We start from the raw sequence: 3635 nt of genomic DNA on the forward strand, positions 1-3635 counted from the left end.
TAGACTCTTTGGTTAATGATTAGAGTGAAGTAGAGCTAGGAAGAAACAGAAACAGTAACATTCGACAGCAGGGAGAAGAGTAGAGAATTGGACCACACATTTAGTACACATTTGAGCACAGGCAGTCATCTAAATTACTTAATAAAGGGGGGGGTCACTAATTTAATTTTCACATTAAGCCCAATTATTTAAGTTATCTGTATGTGTGCTTTTCAGTATTTGTCTCTCCACATCCTTGAACCCCGTATAGTAATTCAAGTTTTGATTTGGAATCAAAGAAACATTAATAAAAGCTTTATTGAAATTCAATTATCAAGATGTCTTTTTTTTTTCACTTTAGCCAGTGACTCAGTTGCAAGATGCTGCCTAAAATACCGTAGTATCATTTCTATTAACAAAACCAAGTTTGTTGAGATTTCTCCATTTATTCTGCAATTATTTGTATAAATTACGCTTGGCACCACTGAGGACCATCAAGGCAGCATCTGTTTTTTTAATAGCACTTCTTTTTAAAAGGCCCTTTTTTAGACACTGATTTTTCATCTTTCATTGAATTAATCACTAGAAACCCCAAAGAAGAACAGAAGATTGACCTGACTGACTTCAGTAGACATCACCTATGATTGGATGTTACATGTGAGCACGAACGTGCACACACACTCTCACACACACTCACACACACACTCACACAGGGCCACAGCCATACCCCTGGGAGATTTAAGGCTCGAGAAAGGATCTCAGTGGCTGCCTGTCAGCCTGTCTGGCTAGACATTCCAGGTCACTCTATGTTAATGCCCCTCATGTCCAGATCTCTCAAGTGATGCCACACTGGGAAAAGTACAAGAAACATCTATCTATTACATGGTGAATAAAAGAGACAAAACAAACACTTGCCTTTGGGTGTTTCTCTTTTCTTGGACTGATGGCATCCATATACATAGTTTTATTAGCCAAGAAGAATCATAAAAAGGGGGATGCTATTTGGAGTTCTTACAGAGATGCTGAAATTTATTTTCTGGAGATGGCTGCATTTCAGGGACTGAGGAAGCTATATTGCAGCATTTATAACTATAACATACATATATGAAGAAACTGGAAATAATATTTATAAGCATCATGTCCCAAACAGAAAGTAACCTAAAATCCACCAATGGTAATATGGGCAAATCAACTGTGGTTTATTCATATAGTGAAACGGGTAGACTGACCCTAACTGCTCTTTTCAGTAATAGCTTATCACATTATCAGACAAGTCTCTGTATTACTAAAAGGTTGGATACCAGATTTATCTGTGTAATTAAAAATGAGGTGATAATGAAGGGGTCCCCCACTGTTTTACAAAACAGTGTGGTGGTCCTTTGATTCCTGTGGAAATGCCATGACAGATATGCCTCAAGAATTCTCACAGCTGCCTCCGTGCCTCATGGACAGCTGTTCGGCTTACAATTCCAATGACGGTCAGATAGAAGCCAGGGAGTTGGGCCACGCTACGCTCCCAGCACAGGAGAAGAGAAGGACTTACTGTGTCCCCCACCTCTGCCACGAGCTTAGACATAGGGTTGTGTAAACCCTGCTTCACACAGAGCTAATTTCCACGACAGGGAACCTTGAAATTCTTGATAATCATTTTAAACAAGATAGAAATCACTTTTTCTTTACATTTTAATAAAATATTTGATACAAAATAATTTTTTACATAAACATATGTTATGAAGCAGATTACTAAAACAAATACTGGTGAAGCCACCCTTCAACTTATAAAACAGAACCTACAGATTCATTTGAAGTCCCTTTGTGGGGTCCTGCAATCCCAACCCACTACCTGCTCCCCACAGAGGTAACCACCATTCTGAAATTGGGCAATTGTTACCTTTATCTTTCCCCCTTTTTATAAATACACATGTGTCTCTAAATAACAGCTTGTTTAATTTTGCTTTTTTTCACTTGATCCTAGGATAGAACATACTTTTGGTTTCCTTCCTATCTTTCAGGTTATTCCACCTTAATTTCCTTTCTCTTCTAGTCTTCCAAATCTAGGAGTTCCCAAAGACACAGTCCTTAGACCTCTTTCTATCTAAATTAATGGGTGATGACCAAGTATGATGGTTACAGACAGGTGCATGGTTTTAAATGCCACCGATAGGTCCCTCTTCCGAGTTGACCTCCTGTATCCAACAGCATACTCAACATACTCACTGAGTGTCTAATAAGCATCTCAAAATTAACTCATCCCAAACTGATACTTCAATATTCTCCTCCATTTTTTTCTTCTCCACAACAAAAGGAAACTCCACTATCTCTTTTTCTTAATTTTTAAATTTTACTTAAATATTAGGTAACATATAGTGTAATAATAGTTTGGGGAGTAGAATTTAGCGATTCATCACTTACATAAAACACCCAGTGCTCATCCCAACAAGTGCCCTCCTTCATGCCCATGCGCCACTTAGCCCATCCCCTTACCCAACAGCCCTCAGAGTGTTCTCTGTATTTAAAAGTCTCTGTGGTCTACCTGTACCCTATTCCATTTTTTCTTTTGTGAGATTAGAGAGGTTGGTTGGAAAAGTCTCATATTATGTCCATGTGTCTTAGTCTCTCAGTCTTCCACATGTAAATTATCCATACAAAAGAAAAAAAGACTTTTTTTAAACTTCCTATTCACTTTACTCAGATCTACCTTTCAGTGCTTACAAATTCCCTTGGCTGAATACCACTACTACTCAAGCCTTCCATTTTAATTTCAATTATTACATTTTTCATTTCTAAAAATTCTACTTAGTTCTTTTAAGAACATATCTGTTCATTTTTTGATAATTTTTTTTCTTATGTGTTTTAAATAACTTTTTTTATATCTTTAAATGTATCAAACCTTTATTTTGTATTATGTATTTGAAAATTTAATATTGAAGCCTTTGAGGATGTGGGTCTATTATTTGTTTGGTTTTTTTTTTTTCTGTTGACTTACACTAGTGTTGCTTTATTTTCTGTTGTTTTCCGTGATTTTAGATTGTTAGTTTAAATTAGTTGCCACTCCAGACTTCAAGCTGTATTACAAAGCTGTAGTCATCAAGACAGTATGGTACTGGCACAAGAACAGACACTCGGATCAATGGAACAGAATAGAGAACCCAGAAATGGACCCACAAACGTATGACCAACTCATCTTGGACAAGGCAGGAAAGAATATTCAATGGACTAAAGACAATCTTTTCAGCAAGTGATGCTGGGACAACTGGACAGCAACATGCAGAAAAATGAACCTGGACCACTTTCTTATACCATACACAAAAATAAACTCAAAATGGATGAAAGACCTAAATGTAAGACAGGAAGCCCAATGTTCATAGCACCACTGTCAACAATAGCCCAATCATGGAAAAGCCTAAATGTCCATCACCTGAGTGGATCAAGAAGATGTGGTATATATACACAATGGAGTATTACATGGCAATGAGAAAGAATGAAATCTGGCCATTTGTAGGAAAGTGGATGGACCTTGAGGGTGTCATGCTAAGCGAAATAAGTCAGGCAGAGAAGGACAGATACCATATGTTTGCACTCATACGTCTAACAGGAGAACAGGAGAAACCTAATGGAGGACCAGGGGGAGGGGAAGAGGGAAAGAGAGTTGGGGA

This window comes from Suricata suricatta, chromosome 6, assembly GCF_006229205.1.
Source record: "Suricata suricatta isolate VVHF042 chromosome 6, meerkat_22Aug2017_6uvM2_HiC, whole genome shotgun sequence".
Taxonomy (NCBI): domain Eukaryota; kingdom Metazoa; phylum Chordata; class Mammalia; order Carnivora; family Herpestidae; genus Suricata; species Suricata suricatta.